The 13,896-nt window shown below is 46.5% G+C and overlaps 1 long non-coding RNA gene across 1 annotated transcript in view; it reads left to right on the top strand.

The window, feature by feature from the left end:
* LOC139059268 (uncharacterized) overlaps positions 1–10,920 on the top strand; it is a 380,230-nt gene extending 369,310 nt beyond the window's left edge. The window contains exons 3-4 of the long non-coding RNA XR_011514035.1: positions 8,823–8,964; positions 10,807–10,920. This is a non-coding gene — a long non-coding RNA (uncharacterized lncRNA). The remainder of the gene's footprint in view (positions 1–8,822; positions 8,965–10,806) is intronic.
* Positions 10,921–13,896: the final 2,976 nt, after the last annotated feature.

Genomic DNA, 13,896 nt, shown 5'->3' with positions numbered 1-13,896 from the left:
ACGCCGCATCGTAACCACCACAACCGACCAAGTTTATGTCCACTCCAGGACGGAGGATTATCCCGTCTATCTCAAATTACTCCTGCCTTGCGTCACCTTGCGCTATCCTATGCCTGTAAATTTCCTAGTTTCGTCGCACGACTTAGTCCTGTAATGATCAACGTTTCACATACACTGCGCTGAGTTTGCTACCTCAAACGTATAAATTAAGCGCGTGCGACTTAACGCATTGGTAGCGTTCGTGTTACGCTGGAACGCATTTTTCTATTGCGGACCTATGCTCAGAAAATCAGTTATTTATTGACGCAAAAGAACAAATAATGCTCGTTCGACCAACTATCCCGATTATTCGTCAATAATTATTTGCAAGCGCCCACGTTCAATTCATAAAACAGGTTTCATGCACTAGGCTTGCACGTGCAATTTTCAAGCTGGAAAGGGTTATGAGAACTCTGCAGAAAAATTGTCTGTTCCTTCAGGGATGGAGTGCCTCAACGCATACAAATCTTCTCTCGATATGTGCAGGGTGGCGCCATTCCTTGAAGCGGTGGATGCCGACAATACCCCGGAAGACTAGTTATCTCAACGCGCTCCACCATTCTAAATCACGCCTCGGACGGCCGCTGTACATGTGCGAGGTCAATAGCCGCCGTACGCCTTGCCGCTGTTGCTGCGACTACTGCACAATGACTGGATGTTGCTTCCCACAGTTATCTATAATCATTCGAGAAATGAATGGCGAATGTTTTCATTTTGAAAACATTCCCAAGCCCGGCACCTTTCCGCTACGCCACGCCAGCAGACAGGAATATAAGGATAATTTGCCATGTCAAAGCCGAGAAGCAGTTTGTTTCGCAAAGCTACGTCTTGTACCGGCATGGTTGATGCGCTATCGCCTAGCAACTAAAACTCACGCCTGTACCAGAAAGAAAAAGTTGCTGTCCGTATTCAGCAGTACGCTTGGAAGTGCCACAGCATCGATTTTCCCTTGCGATTGCTATTTTAACTTCGAAAGAAAGTCCTAAATAAACCGACGACCCGGGACGGTGTATGGGCTGTTACTGCCGATTTCGATAGCCGTTTCTTGTTCTTCACGCAAAGGATATGCAACGTTTCCTTAGTTGAATGATGCCTTTCAGTCAGCACGCCTGTCTAGTCATATATCTTCGTCAGAGAAGCGCAGGCTAATGCTGGGAGCCTTCGGTGATAGCACAAATACCTGTGTTTATGCGCGTCACATCAGCGGTCGTCGCTTCTTGTGCTGGCACTGTATACATGAAAGCATTGTTTATTTAAGAGCACCGATGTGAAAGCTTAAATATAGACTGATTTATCCTTGTTATATTTCTTGATTCCTGAGCCTAGACGCGCCGATAGCGTGAGGACGGACTCGGCGGATACGCTAGGCCTAAGCTTCAGTGGGGACCGATCTCGGCGCGGGTAGCTGGCGAAAGCTAAAATGTGCGTATTTGAGCCTTAGAACTGTTTTTAGTACAATAGGGAAAGTGGAAGTGCACGAATAACTTAAGCTTTGTTATCGGTGCGATAATATCCGTCAGCGATAGGCTTCGAACTCGGGGTCCGTTCGCGCGCGTCTGAACGACTTCCGAATTTCATGTCCACTCCACAACACTGCGACAACGGCGACAACTCCCAGTCATACGTTACGTGCGAACTCCTAAAAAACGCGGCGTCCTCTGCTTTTAAGTGGTTTCGTTCAAGAATTTAGCTATCCGCCCAGTCAAAAGGGAAAATAAAAAAAACGACAGTGATGTTCAGTTTCAAATTTTCCAAGCTGTGAGACGAAATAGTGTTTTATAACCCCAAGATATAGCGTTATTTAGGACAAGAGATTAGTATCAAGTGATAAAATTGTATAAAGTGTTTAATATTCAGCAGCGCTCGTCCTTGTGTACTGCAACCAGTGCAGCACAAACACAACCAGCGCAGTTTCCAGTGCGAACCAGCGAACTGTAGCGAGAACCAGCGCCTGTACAGCACAAACCAGTGCGCCCCAGCATCATGGCAGTTGAACCAGCGTCTATTCCAGTGTGACCCAGCTCTTATCCAGCGTTCTCACTGGTGTCCCAGTGAGTCCCAGCGAGTGCCAGCGTACCCAGTGCGACCTAGCGCCAAAATGCGCGTTGGTTTCACACTGGAAGACGCTGGGAGACGCTGGTTTTTGCAATAGGGCTGCCTGCCCTGCCCTGCCAGCCTGCCTGCCTGCACTGCCTGCTCTGTCACATCAAATGACCTTACGTAGGGGCTAGGGGCTTACGTGTACTTACTGGGAACGATGCGTATGAGTCCCCCCAGCATGTAGTCGAAAGACAGATGCACGTGCAAGGCTAGCACGTCCGCTGGTCCCATGGCCATGCCAGCGGGAGGACTTGTCAGGTTTAGCCCCTCGTTCCTCACGAAATCTTGAAGCACATCTCCGCCTGACAGCTCTGGATTTAATTGGGATGCGACGCAGTAGGTGTGCAGATAGGCGGCCTTGTGGTGAGCGTCCATCGGAAGCGGTGGTGACGGCGTGTACAATTCCAGATTCTTGAAGTACAAGCGCTTCAATAGGCATTGCGACGGGAAGGAACCAAGAGGTAGAAAGGTAAGCGTCGTTCCTGGTAATTCATTCAAGATTTTGCTATCGCTTCTGCTCACTCGGTTAATAGCAGTGCTATCACTAATCGGAGGGCTCGAGAATAAGTTCGTTTGGTAGTTTATGGAACAACCTTAGAGAGATGTTCCATGTCAGAAGTATATACTTTTCATACCATAGCTATAATTAAAAAAAAAGAAACGTTGTCTGCTGGCACGAATCAACTGAATGCTCAATTCTTCCAGGAATTCTCACCGCCGTGCTAGCTCGGTAACATTAGCATTATGCGGATAATCGAGCTATCGCGTCGCTGGGGAATTTGTACATTTACTTATACTTAGGGCCGGATTCTGAAATCCTCCTAACCTTAGACCGTTTCCTTACCTTCCGCAAGGAGCCCTCCATGCTACCTAAACGTTAGGCGCCCTCGGAAGGCCACCGCGAATTCTAAAAGCTTCCTTTCGCCTTCCCTGCGGAAGGAGCGCCTCGCCAAAGGAAGTGTAACGTTAGAGGCTTCTGGTTTCGAGATTACCCACAAAAAATGCGAAATATTTGTAATGAGTTGCAGAGACAAAGTGCCGGGACTGTTAAAATTGCATTTCTACTTTTATACTGGGGCACAAATTACATTTCTTTGGTTAATAACGTAAAAATGGTTCGAAAATGATGCGCGTGGCAAGAAAGCAATTTCAGTCTAGCAACTATGGCAGCATCTGAGTTCGTTTGGTCAGGCGTCGCTTTTTTTTCTTACTTTGCGTGCGTTTTCTTTCGTGTGTGTGTGTATGTGTATTTGCCATGCCAGGCAAAGCATATTTTATGGAGGAAGAAAAAGACTTGTTCACGGAACTTCTACAAAGGTACAACAATGTGATTGAAAGCAAGAAAACAGATGCTGTGTCGCTGAACGCGAAGGCGAAAGTGCGATGAGGACGAGAGCAGGTAGCGGCGCTCTTCTGTTGTCAGTGTTACGATGCAGTTGCAGCTCTGCCAGTATGGCTGTAACAGCTCGCTTGGAAAAACGATACCGGGCTAGAAAGTCCACTTCGTCGTAGTATTCCAGTGGATTCTGCCTGTCAGTCAGGCGCCGGGCTGGAGTCAAAGGTGGAGGCTTGTACACAGTCCCGTAAAGAAGTTCATTTGCTCGTCGAAGAAACCGTGCATAGCTTTCGAAGCTATCGTCTTCGGATAAACATTGCAAGGCCGTCATTCTCGCCGCTTGCTTTCCACAAGATCACAGTGAAAAAAAAGATATGGCACAAAACGCGGTCCGCATAACCAAGCTAGGCGTCAGTACACGGCGGCTGGCTACCGCGGCCTTGGCTGCGCACGGCACCTACCCTAGCCGAGCGTATTGCGTGCAAAGTCATGCGGAGAAGCGTACGTTCAGGTAGAGGAGCACGGTTAGGACGCATGAAGGTAGCATGCCGGCTCCCTAAGCGCGGGGAAGCACCAAGGAGGCCCTGACTTAGTGCCCCTTAGTAAGGTACGTTCCAGAATTGACGCCAGGTCGCCTCACAGCGTGTGAGGCATCCTTAGTTAGGAAAGGAGTGTTTCAGAATCCGGGCCTTATAGACTATACTTATTGTTCAGTACACGTAATGAGAGACTAGCTTATATTTGTGCAGAATGCGAACATACAGGGTGTGTGTGTGTGTGTGTGTGTTTGTGTGTGTGTTTTAGCTGCACCAAATTTTTAATGATAGCCTATGGCAGGTAGCACAATTCTAACCCTTGGTATAAATTACTCGATGTGGCGGCCATTACTTCTACGAGGCATCAAAATGTTCAATTGAATAATAACTTTAGTTACGCTAATTACATTTTAATAAATTAATTTACGCCACATATTTCAATTTACGAATTATTGCCACTGAGTATCCACTTGGAACGAATTGTCTGGACAGCACCAGTTCTGAGATATTATTTTCAAGGTATCCATACAAATGCATTGGTGTTCGAGTTACTTTTGTGCTTCAATGCATAAAACAGCGCTTTCCTTAAAAAGTAACTCGAACGCCAATGCATTTCGTCGGACATGTTTGAAAATTATTATCTCGGAACTGCTACTGTCCAGGTAATTCGTTCCAAGTGGATACACCGTGCGAACTCAGCGGCTATAATTTGTAGATTGAAATGTGCGACGTAAAGAAATAATTTAACTGTTTATTAGCGTAATTGCCTTAATTATTCAATTGGCAATTTTGATTTTACGTAGGAGTAATTTAGATCAAGGGTTAGAGTTGTGCTATCTGCCAAAGGCAATCTTTAAAAAAATTTGGTGCAGATAGTAAAAAAAAAAAAAAAGCACTCTGCATAGCAGTGAAGGGCCGATGCATAGACAAATCAAATTCGCGGCAAATACTGATAGAATGGTCCTTATGAAGAAAAAGAAGCAGAGCCAGAAAAAACGGACCTTTGTATTCTGGTTTAATGGATAGCGAGAAGAGGTATGTTACTCGCGCATTTTACGGCAGAGATGCCATGTGAGATACGTGTGATCCTGACAGCTTCACATGAGTGCCACTATTACCGCGTAACGTGCAGATTATGAACGTATCCATGAACGTAAGCATCCGGCTATTTTCGTGTCACTTTGTCACCATTGACGATCCCCCAGCTCTACGCCACCTGGTGTCGTAGATCACGGGCGCTATAACGTAAAACTATTCCAAAATTTTCTATTCCATTTCTGCAATCAGCACTACGCGATTGGTTAAAAACTTTTTTGGACCACCCCCACTTCGCCTGGCTGTCACGGGACGTCACGAAAATCTCGATAGCTCCCCATCTGGTATGATGTGTGCACAGTGATCATGCATGATTTGACCGAACAAAAGCAAAATAGTTATTTCTGATTCGACGCCTTCTCGCCATTAGCCCTCGGCTATTGGTCACATGCTTTGGGGCTGCATCCACACAATGCATCTATAGTCGCCGCGTTATATTTCATCTTGGAATCCTAAAACAAGTCTAGGACTTATAGGGGCCCTGAACCACTTTTTATCGAAGCGGAGAAAGACATTTGAACTGAAAAGACGTTATTTCGGAAATGCTCAGCCGCAAAAAAAAAAGGGGGGGGGGGGTACTTCAGCGCGTTCAGCAGAAGCGGAGTTATTGGCAGTCAAACACCGCCTCAGCTGTGCTCCTGTTTCTTCTTCGCCGCCTTGCACTGCAAGGCGGCGAAGTGGGGCGTGCCCACAACGCTCCGCCTTCTAAATATCACCGTGGTGCACTGTGGAACTGCCAATTTGGATGTTAACGTAGACGGCCCGGCTTCCGCCTTTGGCGCCTACCATGCGCTAAACACAAACCAAACGCAGCTGTTCTCAGCGAGCCGCAGTGCGCATAGCTAGTGGACTCGTGGCGGCACCTCGCGGCGGCCGCGGTATCTACGCCATGCAGCCGACTGCAGCTTGGTGTCAATTATCGGCCAATAGCAGCGGGCTAATGTAATGACGTAAAAGAACGTCTAGAGATAGTGAGGACAGGGGCTTCCGTTGAAAAAACAGCGTTTAAGAGCAAGGTGACTTCTCAATCCGCTTGCGAGCTCCACACACCGCAGCAAAACACCGCAAGAACAGCAAAACTTGGCTGAGATATTCACAGCAGCGTCTGCTACCCGCGGACTATGGTATTTCACCAAGCCAGAGAGGTGGTTCGGGGCCCCTTTAATCGCTTTTCAACACGGTTCTTATGTATATTGAATTGTTGCGAGTGTAAAAAAGAAATACAACTACTGATTTCTAGTTGTTGTGTTTTTAAGTATCATTGTTACATACTGAAAGCAACGTGCTCATGTAATTGGGCGAAATAACCATCCCGTCGTGTTTGTTATGACAAAAACAGCTTCCCTTTGCGTAAGCACACAGCTTAGTATTTCACATATAGGCCTCCTGATACTCCGTGTGGCATTTGTCATTTTGCGGTTTTAAAACTGCAGCTCATGCATGTTCTTCGTCATCTGTGACGACGCAAATGTCTGGGCTGAATCAGTCTAAATAAGTTCAAAAGCTGAGCGCAAGCAATTGTTCAACCACTCCTGTTCACCGTGCATCTAACCTTAAGTCGGGGAAAGTTGTTTCACGTAATCGCTTCTGGTTTAACTTTGAAAAGGATTGAGTGTGATGCGTAATATGATGTGCAAGTGTTGTATACACAGGTTATTTCAGCGAACACTCTCAAAAATATTTAAAAGTTGACTGTGGCAGATATCACAATTCTAGTTCGTGAGCTGGTCTACTCGAAGCGGCGGACAATACTTGTACAAGAAATTGAGATACATAGACGATTAATTAATAAAAATCACTAATTAAGTTTCTAACAAATTACGTTTCGCCCAGATTGCAATTTACCAATTCTAGCCGAGCTGCTCGCAAGGCGGATCCACTTGGAACGAATTTTCAAGATGACACCAGTTTCGAGATATAAATTCCCGAGCTTTGCGGAGAAATTCATTGGCGTTCCAGTTAATTTGTTAACAAAGCGTCGTTTCATGAACTGAAGCACACAATTAACTGGGACGCCAACGCATTTCTCCGCAAAGTTCGCGAATTTATGTCTCGAAACTGGTGTCGTCCTGAGAATTCGCTTCAAGTGGATCATCCTTGCGAAGTACACTACTACAATTTGTAAATTGCAATATGGGTCATGAGATAATTGCCTAAAAAGTTAATTGGTGAATTCATTTTAATTAGTCGGTTCTGCATTTAAATTTTTGTGCAAGTAGTGTCCGCGCTTCGAGTAGATCGGCTCATCAACTAGAATTGAGCTATCTGCCGCAGACAACCTTTAACAAATTTTGCAAGTGTTCGCTGAAACACCCTATATACTGCCTACTGAAGGACCCACACTGTTTATGAACTGTTAACGTTTAGGCATGCCATTATTACTCCAGTGTCGTGTTCACTCAGCATGAACTATTTAGAGTGCATGCGCAGAGTAATCGCTAGTCGTCGTTATAGGCAGAAGGCCCCTCTTCGTGAGCTCTATGCGCATCAGACGACCTCTGAAGTTTCTCGACAGTCCTATTATCTGCTTAAGGGTTGCACTCAACGCAGGAGATTCTGTGGCGAGCCCGCCATTTTAAACACTGCTAAGCCACGAATTGGAATCAAAAGGGAAAAAAAAGCAGAAATTTAACAGCGTCGGGCATCCTCAAGCAATTCGCTGAACGTGCCCAGGTTAAATGCGACGTTCTGAACACGTGCATCTGGTTTGTGAAGAAGTACGCTCAGCCGCCAAACATTGCCATGTCGAAGCGTTGTTGCTCCAGGGCGCTGTCAAAATCCAATTGGCGGCGTCCACATACGTACTCCTGGAAGTGGTCGCATGGCGACACCACTGGGTTGATGGAGTCGAACAGCTCCTTGGCTGTCTCCGCACACGCCGCTGTGTAGCAGACCCTTTCGTTGCGCTGGTCAATGAACCATGCGTGCGCCTGGTTTGGATGCGTCACTGGGGCTGCTGATGAAGTATGCGGAGCTGACGAAGGCGTCTGTTCAAAGGAGAAATTACCGAGACAGCAAACCAGTGGGTAAGGGTCACTAAATGTGACAATTAGGTTGCCTTTTATTACATATTAGAAGAATGTTAGATTACCCTTTTGAAAGCGGCTCAGTGTCTCTTTCACGCATGCAGATGTGGTTGAGTCGCAAAAAAAAAAAAAAACGCGGCGCAATGGTTTACTCAATCCTTTCGCCGTTGAAATCCATTGCTACGAACAACGCAACTTGCGTAGGCGTCCTAAGATGCACCCAATATCACTTATGTCATACTCTGCTGCAAGCTACTGACTTCCCTTAGCAAAATCATGGCACAGAAAGCTTTGAATGGGACGGCCGCAAAAAATAGTCTTCCTGTATATGGTCCCGCAGGGGGCAGAGTTGCGCCTAACTCTTCCGGCGTCGCTCGCACCGCGATTCGCCCAACGCTATCACGTGGTGCAAAGTGACGTCAAATGTTCAACTGCGTCGCTGCAAAGCCAACTCCACGGGCGCGCCGCCGGCTCGTTTCCGTCAGTGCCATCGAAATTGCAAACAGCGGACCGTCGAGCGTGTGTTGCACCGATCGCCTCCGGGTTGCAGGTTTGGTAGTCGACGATATTAAGTTAATGACTTTGGTAAGAAGAAGAAGAAACATTATTAAAGAATTGTCCGGTAGTTTTTGTTGCGGTGGCCTCAGGTAAAGTGGTACGAAACACATCATTTTGACACTTTTATTCCAGTATGACGGGGTGCGCCGCACCAAACTGCACGAACCGGACGGAAGGTGGCAAAGCTTTTTACGCGGTGCCATGCGGACGGACGAGACCGGCCGGCTCCGAAAGGGACCAGGATACGCGAGTCGCATTCGGCTTGTTTACAGAGGTGAGTTCGGCTTCTTTACACAAAGCAGCATTCATCTCGAGTAACACTCCTGTACCTGCTGAAATGCGTACCCCTGACATGAGAGGTTGTTCACTTGTGCAATTTTTGGTGTATATGTGCAGCGCGACACAGACGCGGGACAAGGAATGGACGAGACAAACGTTTGTGTCGCGCTGCACATATACGCCAAGAATGTTACCTTACCAACTCGCCCAATTTGTTGTGTTGCTTGTACGATTGTTTTGATTATGCGGCTATGGAATAGTGTGTTCTAAACAGAGTGAATACTAGCAGATGTAACTTGCCCGCTTCAACCTGGCTTTTCTCTACTCTGGTTATTATTATTTCTTGTGGACGTTCAAATTTTTCATGTACGGTCGATCGATGTACTGGTGTTCATTATATTGTGGTAAGCAAAAACATCGTGCGCTCCCGCTGATGAGACAGCTGTGATCGATTCAGCATTTACCGCCCGCAATATGTTGCTTGTTCGATCAGCCTTCGTCGACGTGAGGAATGTGGAATTATTTTTGTACGTTTAATAAGCGCTGTGTTAAGTAAATTAACCTGAATAGTATGAAGAGATAGAGAAAGATGTGTTGTTATATTACAGTCTGCAATGTGTGAATAATTACTTAGCAAGTTTACCATCTTACGTGATTAGTGCAATAAAAATTGCCTCTTGTTACTCTTATAACTTGTTGCCTTTCCAATGGCTTCGAATTCTGCTCCCCAAAGCTCCAAGAACCAGCACTAATCCCCTGCTGCCACCGGCCATTGGTGATCCATTCCCTTGTACGAAACAAATTTCATTTAGAAGCTCGTGCATCTTGAATATTTTTCCACTTGCAGATTTGCTGCTTTGAAGCAGCTGTTAAGTACGCGGTATAAATCGCAAAAATAAGCTTTGCATAAAATGTGCGCATGTGAACATTTGAACTGCGTTTAAATATGCGTGTCTGCACCGCATATATCGAAAACGTGCTGCAGCTGCGAACGGCGGGTAGTGATTAATGGCAGTCACGGTTAACGGTCACTGACATAACTGCAGGCACGATAGTTCTCTTGGCGACGATTATTATTCGTCTGATTTCGGAGCCAAACCGTGCTCACATAACTGTTCACCACACGTGTGTGAAGTTGTCGTTAAACCCCCATTGAAAAATTTCTTGCCTTCTGGCCTCCGCAAGAAAACAGTATGCTGAAAAACATTGCACCGCTTTTTGTTGCAAGGTAGAGCGCGTTTGCAAGCGAACTTTTGTGCTGGTCGAGCCACGCGCGTATTCAGGATATTATTTCGAGGGATCGAGCGGGGTCCTACTCCTTATATGTACGCTTGTGCGTGTATCTGTACATGTACGTATATATATATATATATATATATATATATATATATATATATATATATATATATATGTACATACAAACTAAACATTTCGAGTGGTTGGCACCTCTCCGGCTACGCCATATGTTCGAGTGTAGCCTGCACTAAAATGTGTCATCTTGCTCAGCGCTTGCGAACAATTGCCGCGTGTAGCTCGCCACCAGCAGACAAAAAAGCAAATGGAACACCGCGCGGCATTTGCTCCTGCGCGCGCGAGGGGTTGCTTCACTGCAGAACTGGAACACAATGGCGGAACTGTGCGCAACTGCGCTCCCTGCGGGAGCATATACAGCGACACTGGCAAAAAATGTAGAGGAGCGCCACCTTTCGCCTGATATGGGGACTTCCCCTATGTAACGGTCGTTGGCGATACCCGAGTTGTGGTTTGGTAATGTGATACACTGAACGACTTGAGGACAATGGGCTCGAGACGTATTCCTATGAACAAATCTTTACAGCACGAATGGCCCAGCAACATCGCCGAAGCGGAGTGTGTACTATGTCCAAGGGGCGGAGCTGGAGTCCACGGAGGTTTACAAAGATGGCAAGCAAGAAATCGGAAAATTCCTACGGTAACAGAAATGGTAGTGTTGGATTTGTGAGGCCCAAGTTGGATGCCTGAAGACATAGAGAGGTAAATATCGGCAACATGGAGTAGCATGCGTCTGCCCTTAATAAAACAAACAAATGGAGAGGACTGAGGCCATTACAATGGACAGCCGAGATATTCGCTCAGCCAGAACAGTAGAAAGATTCCGCCTTCGAGAAGCGTTCAGGTTTAATCTGATGGGAGTGCAATTGGTCAGAGGTCGAAAAGAAAGAAGTGTTTGAAGATTGGTGAAAAAAGAAAGCAGGTAAGAGATGGTAACGGGATCATAACAGGCGTGGGTAACATTATTTCGAGATAAATCCGATGGGTATAATGCTATATTACGATAAGGTAAGACGTAAGTTGCTAGGTGACTATTACATTACAAACGCTAGGTGATTATTTCACGCCAGCGCAATTAGAAGGAGGTACAACTATAAATTGTCACCAGGTCGGGAAAGAACTTTTAGCCGCTGGTAGTTTCGTGTACGTGGATAACACCCTACACGGGATTATGAAACACTATGACAAATGCTCCGAAGGAGAGTTTTCTTTTTCGTTCCGTCACCCAATCTTATAGAAAAGATCACACACTCGGAACGCATAATTACTCACCGGCTTCCGAGCAGCCGAGATAGCCAGTGAGACGCCCGCATAGCCTATCAGGCACCCCATGGTTATGCCAACTAGCAAGGCGACACTCAATTCGGTCCAGCTGCACCCCTTAACAGCAGATTTTTCGGCCTCCTTAGTTCTGGACGCCTGAAATGTGATTTGCATTTTGTGTTACGGTTAAGGTTCAGCGTTTTCGTCTTTCTTTTTAATTTGGCCCTGTCGGTGAATATAACGTGTGTCCGAGCTAACGTTAGCCGAGCTGTTCAAGGAAAGAAATTGTTTAAAAAGCACAATGAAAGATACAGTTGTAAGACCTGCTGTTTTCGGTCGACATAGCTCTCACCACCGAACGCCATAGGTCTTGTAATTTTATCTTGCAGTGCTAGTGCTAATTCTCAATTTTTTTTTGTTGGACAACTTAGCTAAAGTTAGCGCGGACACCTTGTATATACAGCGAAACACGTGTTCATTTCTTCGGGCTGTATAGCAAGAAGAAGGACTAGACGATACACAAAGCGCAAACTACCTACAAAGGTTCCTTTTTACAGAGCACAGTTTTATATGTTCGCACAAAGCTACAACACATTCGCAAACAATTACTTTTTAAGAAAAACAAGTTCCTTATCGGGAAGGTTAACAGATGGGGTGCACATGCTTATGCACTCACGACGTAACGTCAAAACGGGTGTTTTCTCCAACCCGAAGACGTCCTCACCTCTGTAGGTGCATTTGGGGCGCCACATGGGAAATGGCCGCCATGGGAGCGGCCCAAACATCACCTTTTTTTTTTTCGTGCTGATGAGAGTGTGGACACCCGCTGTGGTTGCTCAGTGGCTATGGTGTTGGGCTGCTGAGCACGAAGTCGCGGGATCGAATCCCGGCCACGGTGGCCGCATTTCGATGGGGGCGAAATGCGAAAACACCCGTGTACTTAGATTTAGATGCACGTTAAAGAACCCCAGGTGGTCGAAATTTCCGGAGTCCTCCACTACGGCGTGCCTCATAATCAGAAAGTGGTTTTGGCACGTTAAACCCCATAATTTAATTTTTCTTTTTAGAGTGTGGACGGGAATTTAGGGCGAAGGGTCCTTTTCCAAGCGTATCATCCCTGAAGAAAGCCCAACGTCAGGACGGAGTAAATTTTTGCCTATTTGAGAATCAGTGGGTACCCGGTGGTGGTGAGAATCGAGCCCACAACCTGCCACAGTGGAGGCTGGCGCACTACAACTAGGCTACGGCTGCGGACACAACATCGTCTTCGTGCGACGTATGCTGTATGTGCGAGTGAAAACGTGCTAGCGGGAGTAGGGAGGAAGAGCGCCATCTTCCGTCGCGCGCGACGCACCGGGGAGAGAGAATATAGCGCTCTGGGGAGGGGGGAACGTTCTACTCTGGCGGCTGACGTGCATGGCACGGCTATATTGAGAGCGATCTGCTGCGGGGTGCGAGTGCTGACAGCGTGCTTTTGCCGCTTAGTTCACGTTGAAGCGAGAGGCAGCACGAAGGTCAATTCGCTCGCTGCTGCTGCCGCGATTCCTCACTCCAGCGTTTTGACAGCGAGTTTCCTCGGTCATCGAGTGAGATGTGTTGTTGTATGCCTGTGGGTGCGTGACACTAAGCTTGTAAATTTAGTTAGTAAGCGAATGCTTACAAGATTATCCGGCCGATAAAACTACTATCCTACCTTCGTATAGCTGCCTACTAATTTGCTATCGCAATCGATTATTCGCCGTCAGGGTGGAACTGCAACTTTCTTGCATTGTTATTGTGTTCTTTAAGTCTATTATTAAGGTACTTGCCCGTCTTCCCAGTATACCTCTTACCACGAGAGATCCTGTAAACGGCATTGTTAGTGCAGGGAACGAAGCTGATTTTGCTTTGTTTTCATACTCCTTTGGTCTCCTATCGCCATCGTTACGACGGTAGAGCCCAAGAAGTTTCCGAGGGGCCGTAGAAAGTACTTTTGTTATCGTTCTGCTTCCTTCAGAATATGAGATGTGTCGGGGTAATACGGTATAACAGTTCCGTTATTGGGTTTATCAGCTGGAAGGCAGTCGCTGCAACCTGTTATAGTCGTCGCAGTGGTGAAAACAAACACGCATGTGACGCTTGGGAACCTTTAGCGCCCTAATGTGAAGCACCTACGAATCTGTAATTTCATAAGCCATAACGATTCTATTCAAGTGAGAGCACACCCAGTCTACACATGTCTGCAGCATTTCGCAGTACTTCACAACCATATTTTTTCCATTATGCCTCAGATAAGACGCAGTCATGATCACTGGCTTCCACTTATGAGTGATCCACGTTACAGGTGGTGAAAGTTCCTTCGCATCTCGTTAGT

The sequence above is a fragment of the Dermacentor albipictus genome, chromosome 4 (genome assembly GCF_038994185.2).
Source record: "Dermacentor albipictus isolate Rhodes 1998 colony chromosome 4, USDA_Dalb.pri_finalv2, whole genome shotgun sequence".
NCBI classification, from domain to species: domain Eukaryota; kingdom Metazoa; phylum Arthropoda; class Arachnida; order Ixodida; family Ixodidae; genus Dermacentor; species Dermacentor albipictus.
This window is presented reverse-complemented; position numbering and strand designations above follow the sequence as displayed.